This window comes from Pongo pygmaeus, chromosome 3, assembly GCF_028885625.2.
Source record: "Pongo pygmaeus isolate AG05252 chromosome 3, NHGRI_mPonPyg2-v2.0_pri, whole genome shotgun sequence".
Taxonomy (NCBI): Eukaryota; Metazoa; Chordata; class Mammalia; order Primates; family Hominidae; genus Pongo; species Pongo pygmaeus.
In genome coordinates this window covers 145,888,103-145,901,962 of record NC_072376.2, presented here as the reverse complement: position 1 = coordinate 145,901,962, position 13,860 = coordinate 145,888,103, and the positions used below count along the sequence as shown (strand labels likewise).

General features: G+C 32.5%; 1 long non-coding RNA gene across 2 annotated transcripts in view; it reads left to right on the top strand.

The window, feature by feature from the left end:
* The window catches only part of LOC129035736 (uncharacterized), a 57,089-nt gene that overhangs the window by 3,327 nt on the left and 39,902 nt on the right, over positions 1-13,860 (top strand). Inside the window, exons 3-6 of one of the 2 annotated variants that reach the window (XR_008502309.2) lie at positions 3,014-3,085; positions 5,132-5,205; positions 5,935-5,983; positions 6,776-6,848. This is a non-coding gene — a long non-coding RNA (uncharacterized LOC129035736). Of the gene's footprint in view, positions 1-3,013; positions 3,191-5,131; positions 5,206-5,934; positions 5,984-6,775; positions 6,849-13,860 lie in introns of both variants that reach the window. The other variant, XR_010125981.1, reaches the window with a different exon arrangement.

Here is a 13,860-nt window from a genome sequence, read left to right as displayed (position 1 = left end):
CTTATTATTGCTATGTGCCCAGAGCTTTGAGGGAAGTGGTTTTTTTTTTTTTTTTGAATTGGAAGAAAAAATTACTTTATCAATAACCAGGCTCCACCAGGATTGACCTAGATGGTTGTTCCTGGCACTTGTCATTCTCAGCAAGCACAGCTCAGAGAACAAATACAAAAGACCTAAAGTGCATTGCATCTTTTATGGGTAAGCATGAAATAGGTTTATTTGTGGTAGTGTAATCTAACTTAAGAGGTGGGAAGACAAGGCTTTGGAACCAATACCACAAACATTGTGTTAGTTTTTGTTCATCTTTAGTAAAAAGTGAATGCTGACTGGAATTTCTGGGAAAGATTTATAGCATATGCAATTTTAAGTATTCAGGTAACTCTTTAGTTACTGTGTTTTAATCCTTCAAGCCCATCAGAGAACAAACCAATCCTTGTTCTTGGGATTGAAAATACTAGATATCCCATCAAGCACCATTATCTTGATATTGAAAGTAGAAATGTGCTTCTCCATTTTGTTTAACCTAGTTAATATTGGGGTGGCTTCACATTTCAGTGCCTTTTCAGTTATCAAGCAGGGCCAACATTTTGTTAAACTCTAAACAGTGAATTAAAAGCACTGAATGAGCTGAAGCAGCCCTCTAATGCAAAATGACAAATTGCACTTAAGCAATACATGAACAAAAAATGATTTATGGATTTTTACAATGGTCTGAGCAAATGAAAGCACATGAATTATACATCCTAATGCTCACAATATCATTTTCTAATAATACTGTTTCAGTTCAGATACTATGCTCCTTTCTATAAGAGAAATTGATCAATAGGAGGTCCAGGAATGTTTTTAAATTGGGCACTGGTTTGTGATACTGATTCCAAAGTGTGTGTGTGTGTGTGTGTGTGTGTGTGTACATATGCATATATATATGTGTGTGTGTGCATATATTTTCTTTTAGTTTTGGGGAGGTGGGTTGATGATAGACATTGAACATGCATTCATGTCAGATTCTTCACATATGGTGTCTTTTGGTGGTAAATAGTCCTTTGAAAACTTTTGTTTGTTCCATACTATCTTTCAGAATGCAAATAAATAGATTTCATTCAGAATGACAGTCTTTATTGCCTTATGACTTCTTTTTCTAAAAATTAAAATATATTACCTCATCTTACCCTTTTCTTCCATTGCTTTGGATATTAAAATATCTTATTTCTCCAAAATGTCTCTTAACTTCTTCATATTTGTTTTATCCTCTCTTTTTCAGATCATTGTTTTATTCTTTAGAGCATTAGAAACATATCTGGGCTAGTAAAAAGGTCATGGAACCTTAGTTTTGTAGCCTTAGTAGACAAAATATACACTATAGGTTGTCTTAAATTACAGAAAAAAAATCAGTCAAAGAAAATTTTATGTGCTGTTTGTGTTTTGAGTCTGAAAAATACAAAAATCTAGTTTCCTTTGTGTTATGATGATTGACTACTCCTAACATTTTTATTTAACCATTTGTGGTTTGTATAAGTGGTTATTTTTTGGGAGGTATGGAGAATTTTAAGTGAGGGTGGTGTCTGTGCTGTGTTGCATCCTCAACCACAGGGAACTGCTTAATCACCCAGAGGCCCCTAAAGTCACATTATTAGGCTTAATCTTAATTATCCAGGTTTATTTTAAAAAAGAGAAAAAAACATTGAATCCCCATTTCTGCTTTTGACAGCATTAATAATTACTTTTACTGAAAGATTACTGAAATCAATGATGTGATTAGGATTGTAAATAAGAACTAAAAGACATCACATTTAAAAAGCCAGCTGCTTTGCTTAACAGGGAGATGTGTGGGTTTTACTGACATGGCCCAGAGACAGAAAATGAAGCTTCAAATATAGAGGTCGATACAGAACAATTTCAAAAATTAATTGCAAGTCCTGATCAAGTTCATATGAGTAAGAGAGAAGTTGTCTAGAAAGAGCTCTTTTTTTTCCTTACCCAATGGTTTTACTTTTTATTTGATAGTGATACAAAACCTGCATAGTTTTAGTGTTTGCCTGGGAAGTGTAAACTATTTTCTTAAAAGGAAACCCCTTGATTTTTACAATACAGAATAAGATTATTCTGTATAATAAGAATAAGAACCCAAATTGTGATTAGGGTTGCAAGTCATAGAGCTATATTCTTATTCTTATAATAAGAATAAGAACCCAAATTGTGATTAGGGTTGCAAGTCATAGAGCTATATTCTGAAGAGTTTTAAAACATTATTGGGGACAGACATTATCAAAATAATATAAAACACAGCTTGAGAATTACATTAATAATTAGAATTACATTAGAATTAAAATAGCAAATCAGAACAAACAGTAAAACAGATACTTCAATTTAAAAAAAAGTATTTCTCTCAGTTTCACTGCCTGCTTAGTATAACTCTTTGTATAAGAAACATGATTTCCATGATATCTTATTTAAATGGGCTTGGCAAATGCTGTACTTTATTCCTCTATTTTATTGCAATTTCATCTATTCTTTTTAGGTGAAAGTTACTAATGGTTTTTAAACAGCTTAATATTTACCTAGAATTGTTATGTAAATTATATTTGGTATTCTCCATCTATATAGGTTTTATTATCCCAACATTATAATTAATGTTATAAGGATGTTCAGAGTTTAAGTAACTCACTACATTATTACAGAATTCAAATCCAGATCTTTTGCTGCCCATATACAGGCTCATTTTATTACCCCATGGGCTTTCTTCAGTGTATCTGAATTGAATTTACTTAGGAGGTAAAACAAACAAAAATCTCAAATTAACTTAGAAATGGAGTTAATCCAGATTTTGGACTGACAGAAATGCTGATTTTATCCTAGTCAAATTGGCTAGTACATTACTGAGTTGAGTGAGGGAGGAATTCATAAATATGTTTGAGGGTTTTCTTCTTTAGGGATTTTTATCAGTGAAACAAAGCTTGAATATGTTTTCTTACAAGAGAGTGATATTATAAGCAGTCATCTTTTTCTCACGCAGAAGTGCCCAACGTGGAAATCATAGATTTCAAGGAAGGAACAAGAAAATTGATGAAACAAGTTCAAAAGAAAGGTACCTGTGCCTCATCATTCCTAAAGAACACTGATCAATGATCCCAGAAGTATGCCATGTTCTCTTAATTCATCAGAGATTGAAAGCAAAGGAAAATCAAGAAATGTACGCAGTTTATACGGTGCAAATATTGGTGTTTATTTTGTAAACATTTCTGAAGCAGTCTTTAGAAAGGGAAATGTGTTTTTATTAAATGAATTTCAAGTATCACTTCATGCTAATTTCGTCTTCAATGTTGCTTAAAAATGGTTTTAATTATAAAGTTTTGAAAATTAAAAAATTAAATTTATTCATGCCAGGAGAAAAATGGACAGGAACTTAAAAATACCTTTAAATTTTGAAAGACATAATCAAATGAAGATGATTGTGGCATCGTATTTACTACTATAAGTAAAATTTATATTAATATTTTGGTATAACAACTGACAGAAGAAAAACATGTTTATTTTAGAAGTGTACTCAGTAATTCAGAGGATACGTAATGGGCTCTATAGGGTAGGTTATACATCTTTTTTACTCATTTCTGAAGGTACCCAACTATGACAGGAGATGATATGGTAAATTTATGAAGGACATAACTTTGAGAATTAAACCAAATTGGGTTCATATTCTTGCTTCTCTAAATATTTGAACTTGGACAAATTATTTTGAAGCCCTATTAAGTGTGTCAAACGTTTGAAACATTTATTAAACTATGATGATACATTGACCTTGTTCTTTTGAGGCTTCAACTGAAATGATATAGGTAAAATTCTTATTCTATAGTGGATTCTCAGTAAATATTAACTATTTGTATGGTAAGATGTTTTGGATGAGGTAGTCTATAAATAGATATTTGTTGAGAATAATTGGCACTAATTTTCTTTGGGGTTTTATTTCCTTTATCAAATATATATTATTTACTAAGCAGATACCAAAACATTTAGTGTCCCTGTTTTGAGGGAAACTGCAATATGATTTTGAAGACTAGATGCAAATGATAAGTGAAGAAGACAACTAACTAAATTTTAGTTAAGCTTCAAAAATATAAAAGTTAATTATGAGCTTTTCCCATAATTATATATCACATTTACTTGCTTTCTTTCAGATAAACTTTTATTTTCAGTAAGTTAAAATTTATATGATAAAACTGATAGGCAGATAGATTATAAAAATCATTTTCGTAAGCAGATAGCTCATTCATTTTAAAATAGTTTTTTATTTAAATATTTATCAAAATTTTATTACTAAAGGGCTTTAATTTGATAGTCATTTAGATTTTTTTCCAATTCTTTAGAGTAATATCTTAATACCTTCTCCTCTATTCATGCCAATGAGTGCTAAAATTCTCAAAATTAAAAACAAATTGGTGAAAAATAAGCCTCCTAAAATAGAATGAATTCATTAGAATACCCAATTCTGAGCCTTAAGCCTCAATTGTATTTGAACTTTCTTTTCAGCATTTTCCTTGCCATTTTCTGCCTATGATTGCTTTTATTAACATTCTCTTCAGTAATTATGACAATTTGAGAGGCAAAGACTCTCAAAAACATGCATTTCGGTGATGCATTGGAGCCTAGCCATAGGAATAGTGAGAGAATGGAAAATAAATGTAAATTATGATATATGTTTCTCAAGAACTTCATAGTCCTTGATTTTGTAATCAATTTGATAAGGAATGTATATATGTTTAAATAACTTCATTAAGAGTATGAAAATTATTAAAACATATAATGACTATGAGTGCTAAAGGCAAGGAGAATAAAGAAAACACTTGGATAAAATAAATTAAGCAAAAATTTCTAGAGAAGGACAGCTTTTGTTATGATTTTAATGGCAACAGTGGTGCAGATTGGTAGAAAGAAATATCTGAATAGATGGACTTGAGCAGTAAAGAAATGAAGGCAAGGATAGCAAAAACACTTTTCTAGAAAGGTCATAGAAACAGCAAATGAATGTATTCAGTTATGGGCCAATATCCTGAATTTGGACCCAGTTGCTTAAATGCATAATTCCAGCAGTCCTCAATTTGTTTCATTTGATTTATGTTTTCCCCATCTCCACTAGAAGCTTGGCCAATTTGATGTCAATGGAAATGCGTGAGGTCTTTATTCAGCATTCACACCTGAGCAATGCTTTTGGTATGTCTTGGGCTAATAGCCAATGTTCAGTCTTAGAATTATGATAAAACTTAATATTATTGCTTGTTCCTTAGCATATATATTTGAGAACCTTGGCGGCTGCTGCTAATTTAATGGTAAAGTGCTGATTGCTGATTTTCTCAAAGCTTTTTTTTTAAACCATACCTAGTCAGACTACCTAACCAAGTACCTAATTTAACAATAATATATTTACATTTTGCTGGATAACACCAGTGGTAAAAGTATTGTTTAAGTCCAAGGAACCTGACAAGCATTCAGTTGGTCACAGTTTTTGATGGATTTGTTAGCTGCATAACTAATTAGTACTTAATGAAGATGTGCCGACTGGATGAATGAATGCTTGACTTTTTACCTTTCTGTTTTAAATTTTAAAATATATTTCTAAGATATTATACCTCAGTTTCACAAGCTATGTTTTTAATAATCTTATTTGTAACAAGTCTTTTAATATTAGTTATTTTTAAGAAACTTTACCTAAAATGAAAAATTCATTATACCTAATTACAAGTGTGTTAACAATACTTGATGTCTCCCAATTAATACAGTGCATTTCTCAAAACTGCCACTACTCAAAAGTGGTATCTCTTCTTATAATTTTCTTTTGTTTTCAGATTTTCTTCTCATTTCATAATACTATGTTGAATATATAAATATGTATAGAGTAAGTACAATGGCCAATATTCTGAATTGTTTTGTTCATTTTATAAGGTCATGATGTCGTACTAAAAAGAAACCACCTGAGATGAGACTGTTAAGAGTAAGTATGGCTGATACGGAAAGACATTTGCTGCCCCAGGTAGAATCAGGAGGTATTTTAATTTTGAAGCGTGTTGCAGGGTTAAGTTAAAAAGAAAGGTTGATTGACCTGTTAGATTTAAAATGATGTCTTGAATTTCAAGTCAGCGGGGACACTGTTTAGCTTCTAGTGTCTCTGTTCTTCACCCTTCTGAAATGGAGATATTTCTGTTCAAATACGGTACGTTGGTTGCCGTAGTATATTTTCTTTTTTCTTCTCTTGGGTTGATGGCTAACCCCAGTCTTCTTTATTCCATAACTGACACACTCATATTGTTTGTGGTTTAGATATTATGGAGTTTGTAAATACTTAACTCTGTATTTTGGCCACCTAATAAAGCATAGGTCGGTTGTCCAGAATGCAAGAGTTTAAGTAGAAATGTACAACACATGCACACGTATGTGCACACACATACACGTGGGGAAAAAATGGCATTGCAGTTAAAACTTTGTTTTTGTCATAATAAAATAGAAACAGATCTGTGAAACAGAAGTGATCACAAAATCAGATGATGCTACACACAGAGTATACTTAGATTACAATGGAGAACTTACACAACCGTTGTGAAAAAGAAGGTTTCGTTTTTTCATTTTATACAATATACAAATATGAATTACAGATGGATTTAAGCATTCATTAAATATATAAAACCACGGGATAACTAAATTTATAGCGTACTGAATATTTATATCACTCAGGTATGTTTTTTAAAACCGGGCTTAACATTGTACCTTTTCATGTCTACTCCCCAAGGCAAACAAAAACAAAAACAGACCAACAAAAAAACCCAAAATGAAACAGAAGTTTCTGAAGGACAGCAGAAATGGTAAGTTTTTTCCAAGATGCAAGACACTAAATGGAAAGTAACCTTCTCTTGGGAACTACACCTAGGTAGCCCTAGTCATGTGAAACCAGTGATGATAGCAACAGATGAACATTCTGGATGGGGAAAGTAAGGCTTGAAAATTTTGGATATGTCTGTTATTAAAATGTAAGCCTCTTTTGACATTGGAGTAGCAAGAGGGGGTAAGTAGAATTGTTAGCCTTTTAAAATATTCCTCATTAAGAGGATTTTTTAAAAACCCAATTTTTGGTGTTAAAATCTGAGACACTCTGGAAGGTGGCTTATTTCAGTTGGAAAGATAGTAAGCTGGTTTTCAGGGCCCAAGTAGACAGTATATTTTGGAATCCTGAGTTTTGTTATTTCTAACATGCATGGATGGCATTGACAAATTCTCTTCTGACTGAAAATCTAAGTTGCTGATGTTTTTGATGGTTATTTATTTCCTTTCGCAATTCACATTGGAATTTTCCTAAAGGTTTTTTATGTCTTCATTTATTTGTTTCAGTATAATGGTTCTTATCTGATTAATTATATTTTTTCCTAGAATTAAAATAAGATTATATTTATCTCAGAAAGGCAAAGAATGAGTAAATATTTAACCTGGAACACCTGATTTGTTTATTTTAAAAGTCTATTGATCTTTATCGTTATTCTTTTTAACAATGTATCAGAATTAGGCTATGTTAGATGGGAAAATTCATTTATAATTTTAAAACAAATGCATCTCTAAGTAAAAATGTTTCTCTTTTTTCTCTTTAAAATTAGTAGTTTGGGTTTAGCTGGCATTCTCATGACTTACATGATATTTATATGTTTAAAATAAGGGTATGCTTGGGAGTGTGAGATCTGATTCTTAGGTTGGGGACTGTAACAGTAACTCCTATTTATGTCTCTGTTTTAAAATCAGATCTATTGCATACAAAGAAGAATTTTATAGGTAATAGCAGAAATGTAATAGATCTTAAAGTTTTAATTTTAAAAATTAATTAAAAAGATAAATGCCATGATATTTAAGGACCTCTATTTAATATGGTGCTTTTGTCTTAAATTGTTGATGTTCACACTGTCCTTGCAGAATTTTATTGCATTCAGGAATATTTGTGAATTTTCTTTTATCTAAGAAGAATGTGTTATATTTCAGTGAATTATAGGTGGCAGTATACACAGCTAAATTCCATGTGTTACTGCAGGTATATAGGAGGTTTTTCAATTGTTTAACAATTTTATATTTAAGCTTATTGTCATTCTAGCCCCGTTTCTTAACCACCTCCTGTTTTTGGTGTTAATATAAGAACACCAAATAGCCTTCCTTTGATAAGAGAATGCTGGTGAGAAGTATTTTGAATCTCAAGTTTATTCTGAATATTAGTTAAGATGCATTTAAAAAATTTTGCTAAATAAAGATACATTAGAAAGAGTATAATACTCATTGACTGCTTGATTTAATATTAAAATGAGAATTTAAAACTAAATGAACTCTTAAAATTACATATCAAGCCAATGACAGAGAATTTTTTATTCTGTCTCTTTCATTTTCTGTTTTAAAAGTTACAAGCAAATATGCTTTGACTGCTAAGTTGTGAAAATGCAATACTTTTCTGATTTATTATCCTGAAGTATGATACCTATCTATGAGAAAGTTAAGTACAAAATTGCTGTTCTTTATGCCTGATATACACCCTGAAAGTATTATATTCACGAGAATAATGAGAAAATTATATATGGTATCAAGAAAGAGAATAAACCTTAAATTGATGATCGATAGCTATACTGTGGCATCTCATGGAGAATAAAAATGTTGAGCATTAGCGCAGTCTATTAACTTCATTCCTTCAAGAAACTTTTACAAAGTGTATCTAAAGGTTTTAATGACAGTTATTCAGAGACACATGGGGTGGTGTAAGTGAAAGTCAGCGAGGTAAACAGGTCAAACTCTGGTGCCCTGCATGCTTTTCCTGTTGTTTTGTTTTACATACTGAACCTTGTAAAATGTGACACCCCTTTTCCTTTGAAACTGAAATTATTTTATCTAATCAAAATTTCTCATGCGTAGAGGAGGAAATTGAGAATGAGATATTCTCAGTGTAGGGTTGACATTACAGAATAAACCTCTGATGAGTAAACATTACTTCGTTTTTATTTATGTTTACTTTTTTTTTTCTTCTTTTTTGAGATAGGGTCTTACTCACTACAGGCTCAAACTCCCAAGGCTCAAGCAATCCTCCCCCCTCAGCCTCCCAAGTGGATGGCACTACGGGCGCACACCACCATGCCCAGATAATTTTAATATTATCATCATTTTGGCTGGGCGCAGTGGCTCACACCTGTAATCCCAGCACTTTGGGAGGCCAAGGTGGGTGGATCACGAGGTCAGGAGTTCAAGACCAGCCTGGCCAACATGGTGAAACCCCATCTCTACTAAGAACTACAAAAATTAGCTGGGCGTGGTGGCACACGCCTGTGGTCTCAGCTATTTGGGAGGCTGAGGCAGAAGAATCACTTGAACCCGGAAGGCAGAGGTTGCAGTGAGCCGCGATCGCGTCACTGCACTCCAGCCTGGGCAGCAGGGCGAGACTGCATCTTGAAGAAACAAACAAAAAACAAAACAAAACAGACAAACAAATATATATATATAATCATTATTTTTAGTAGAGATGAGGTCTCACTATGTTGCCCAGGCTAGTCTTGAACTCCTGAGCTTAAGAGATGTTCCCACTTCAGCCTCCCAAAGTGCTGGGATTACAAGCATGAGCCACCACACCTGGCCTATTTGTGTTTTCTTGAGTGTGGGAATTTTTTTTTTTTTTTTTTTTTGAGACGGAGTCTCAGTCTGTCGCCCAGGCTGGAGTGCAATGGCACAATCTCGGCCCACTGCAACCTCTGCTTCCCGGGTTCAAGCAATTCTCCTGCTTCAGCCTCCCGAGTAGCTGGGATTACAGGTGCCTGACACCGCACCTGGCTGAATTTTGTATTTTTAGTAGAGACGGGATTTCACCATGTTAGCCAGGCTGGTCTTGAACTTCTGACCTCGTGATCTACCTGCCTTGGTCTCCCAAAGTGCTGAGATTACAGGCATGAGCCACTGCGCCCAGCCCGAGTGTGGGATTTTTATTTGTTTTATTTGTTTGTTCTTTCCCTCACCATAATTTGTTTATTTATTTTAATATACTCAATTACTTTATAATTATTGACTCATAATCAACTTACAACTTTCCAGTAGATATTCTTGTTTGCATTTGCTCACATTCATGCTGGCCAATTGTTTTGCACCATTTAACACAAGCAGATATATCAACATTATTGATTCTTATCTGAAATAAGCAGATTTAAATAAATCCAGATTGAAACTATTTCTTCATATTATTTCCATGTTCTTTTTCAAGGTCCTTAAAGATAGAGTCTCAAAACTTGTATGTTTCTTAAGTACTTTTCAATGAATTTTTATTGCTTTTTGATAAGATATAGTTCTTCAGCATTTGAAAGTCTGAACACTCCAGCATTTGGAGTTAAAAATAGGGATACATCTATAGAAACCCAAGGAGATTCTAGTTAAATGTATTGAACTAAGTTCATTTTAAAATGTGAAGCCATGAAAATCTGTTAAAACAGGAGACCGATCAAAGAGTCTCTTTTGGGATGGAGACATGTAATGGGCCCCAGGTTTTATCTTCACTTTTTGAATAATTTACTCACCTTGATAGCTCTTGAGTCAGATAGTGTGTCGAGAATGAGCAACTTTTCACCTGAAACTAATACTAGACCTAAAACTACCACATTCCCATAGGATATGTCTCCCTAAAAAGTATTTTAAATGGACTAGTTGAGATTTCAATACTTAAACTGTTGCCTAGGTTAAAGTAAAATAATAAAATAAACATCTTCGAGATGTGGATGTTGCCATAGAAGTACAACTGACTTATTTTGCATATTTAGCTAGGGCCTAGGAAAAATCATTTATATACGTTGTGCCTACATGGGCCTATATGATAATCTAGATATTAGAGCCTTTACTTTTGTGGACTCACATTTATATAATATAGAGCCTTCCAGAAATTAGTAACTTGTAATGCCCCATGTAATTTCACTTTGAAATGAAAAATGGCAAGAAATTTTGATTAATTACTTAATTCATTTATTTATTCAACAAATATATATAGCACACCTGTAATATGCCAAGATGCTTGAACACATTAGTGAACAATGTTCTTGCCTTCATTTGTGTGTGTGTGTATAGACAAAAAATATCAAATAAGTATATTAAATAAATAAATCATCTTGAATACTAGGACATTAAAAGTGCCATTAAGAACAGAAAAAGCAGAGCAAAGGAATCTCTTAATTTTAAATTAAGCACTTTTTCATATGAAATTTGTGGAGGTTATAAAATACAGATATGAGGTTGAATGGGATAATAAGTGAATATGGTTGTTATGCCATGAGAAGAGAAAACAAAAACAAAAATTTGGTTGTTCTTTTTTAAGGTTTCCTTCAGGAGTTGCTTTAAAGCTGATTTCTCAGTAGCCACCAAATTGAATGTTTTCCCACTAGGCAATTTGTCCCAAACACTAAATTGGTGGCAGAAGCACTGAAATAACTTTGTCATTCTAATGGCAAGAAGGTTTTTAAAGAGATTTTGAATAAGTTTCTATTTTTTGATAGTTGTTTTTTTTGCAGAAATTTTAGGTAGTATTTTAAGTGTCAGTGGAGGTAGAACATTGGTTCCGGATGTTGCGTACCCAGCAGGAACCCTTGGAGGAATTTCTTGTTTACCTTAATAAAACCGTTATCATTTATGGGGAGTAGCTAACAGTAAAATACACGCAAGGAAATAAAAAACAAAGACAAATCTAGTTACTGTTATTTGAACAAGTAAGTTTCATATAGAAACTGATGACAGTGAACTGTGTCAAACTTGACTACTCTGTGTGCCTCCATTGATTGGCCTTTGCAAAAGTCTGATTTGTAGTCAAATAGTAATGAAAATCCTTAAAGATGCTGAAAGTCAATATAATGGGCACTGTTGGAATGTACCACATGTTCAGTGTGCTTCCAATATACATTTTATAAGATTTCTCTCAGTTCATTTGGTTATATTATTAGATAAGCACTAATCTTAGAAAATGTTATTTTCTCTGCATGCAAAATCTGTAGTGACAAAATGCTCATTTCGTGTAGTTCTCTGGAAGATTTTGTCCTGCTAAAGTTTCATAGTTTTCTTCTACCAGTGTGTCTATCACCCAAGGTTACTTATTTATTTGCTTACTGTCTTCACGTACTTACTTATTTTAGAAAAACATGAAATAATTAGGTTGGAACTTTGTGGTAGGTGCTTACAAGTACTTTTCTGGATAAAAATATTCTCATAGGAAAAGTGGTAAGATGGTAGGGCCAGTGTGAGTACCCAAGTTTTGAACCACCAGTTAGTTATGTCTGGGTCATAGATGTATGTAGACTAGAAAAGGAGGGATGGATCCCAGGATAAAGGTGGGACTATCACTAGACGTAATAATATTGGAGAAACAGAAACCTGGATAAATTCCGTCAAGTTCTACATATGTGATGTTCATAATGATGACAGTCAAGAAGAAAATGTTAAATATTGTCACCTGTATGCCTTTTAATAAGGCAGAGATATTTTTTAATTCATTTCAGAAAGATTTCTATGAAATGGTCCATATTTATATAAAGTAAATAACAAATTACATTAATGAAAATAATAATTTCAATAATGTGTGAAGTCCTTGACTAGTTATTTTAAAAGTGCTTTGATAAAGAAAATTTTTTTGTATGTATTATCTATTTTTAGATTCTGATGGATATATCATTACAGATTGTATTCAATCAACTTTTAAAAAACTGCTCCATATATATTTAACTTACTGATTTGCCATGCCTTATTAGCTGCAAACCTGTTTCTCAATGAATTTTCTATTTTTATAGGCTTATAGTGCAATAAATTAATATATTTACAATTATAATATATTAAAAACTTTCTCAATCACATGTAAATCATTCTTCCTTCTGTATACAATGAGCTCTATTTTAGCAGAAGATATATGGAATTATACAAATTTACTTGTAGATGTGTTTCTAACTTAATTTCATCACATAAAGTTGAAACTATATGTCTTAGTGTCTGTAGACAGATTGTTAAATTTATATAATGTCTTTCTGGGAGAAATGAGAGTAATTAAGAGGCACAATGTTACCTATTTAATTAGCCTATTTGTATCCTCAGAAGAATCCTTAGTTGTGAAATGTATGAGAGAGCTTGCCCTTAGTTAATTGAATCAGAGGATTTTTAAAGTCATTTACATTTCTCCCTACTCATTTGGTTTAGTTTTGTTCACTCTAAAATGGCTCACCAAAAGATTCCAGACCATACACTTTTGTCTAAGTAGTATTTTGTTGAAACCTGTGTAAATCTATGGTCAAATCTAGGGTCAGTATCAGCCCTATTTTGTTACCAGAAAGCACTGAGTATATTTTTACAATGAAGATGTATTCAAATATAAAAATATGTCACCTAGATCTTTAAGAGAAAGGGATTTAATGTGTTGACACCCATTGAACAATTCACAATGCAATTTGAGAGCTACTTAATCTATCTTTCCTGTGGATATTGCTAAACCACAGGCACAGAGAGCTTAGTTTACATATGGATCCTCCCTTCCCCAGATAATTGCATTTACTAAGATAAACTTTACCTATTTTACTTTAATATTTCTTTGAAAGGTAAGTCCCAGTTTAGAAATTAGTGAATGAAAGGCATCACGCTTTTAATTACTCTTAAAAAGAACCTTATCTATCTCCTTTGAAAACTCTAAATTAGATTAAACTTTTGGGGGAGAAACAAAAGCAGAGGGGAGTTGCCAGTGAAGTGTTTTGAAGCCAAGTATAAGTTACCAATCCTTTTATGGAATAAAGGAAACTAAGAAAAACAGCAGCTGCCATTTCAGCTCAATAACTCCAGTTACCTCCTAATGAAATCATT